Genomic DNA, 602 nt, shown 5'->3' on the forward strand with positions numbered 1-602 from the left:
TCTTTGATTGAAATCACTGCTGAAAATCAAATAATATAGTTACCAAAGCACTTTACACAATTATTGTCATTAAAGGTACTATACATACTTTGGGTCAATATAAAGGTAACCTTAGATTTAAGGTTATGCTAACAAACAAACTTCTTCAGAGGTTAAAAAACAAACTTAATTTCATGTATCATTTACACTTTATTGTTATACACATCATATAAAATATTGGCACATTCTTAATAAACTATAAAATAATAATATGAACCATTTTCTAACAATTTCTCTGCTTGATCAACCTTTGTCTTTTTGAAACAGTACACTCCTTTCACTTTTAATAAACTAACTTCCTCTTTTCGTTCCTTAGAAGTGATACCATAAATAAGAAACATCTAACTACTTAATCAACAAAAAAGTTTCAGCATTTATTTTCATGATATGAATTTCCTTTCACTTGGCTTTACAAAAATATTATATAATTACTAAGAATAATGTTAAATATTTGACTTAAATACTTTCTTAGAAGTACTAAGATAAGCCAAGCATAACTAACTGTCAATAAATTACTGTTCAGCATATTATTTATATGACATGTAATCACACTTGCTGTTCAG

This window comes from Penaeus monodon, chromosome 24, assembly GCF_015228065.2.
Source record: "Penaeus monodon isolate SGIC_2016 chromosome 24, NSTDA_Pmon_1, whole genome shotgun sequence".
NCBI lineage: Eukaryota > Metazoa > Arthropoda > Malacostraca > Decapoda > Penaeidae > Penaeus > Penaeus monodon.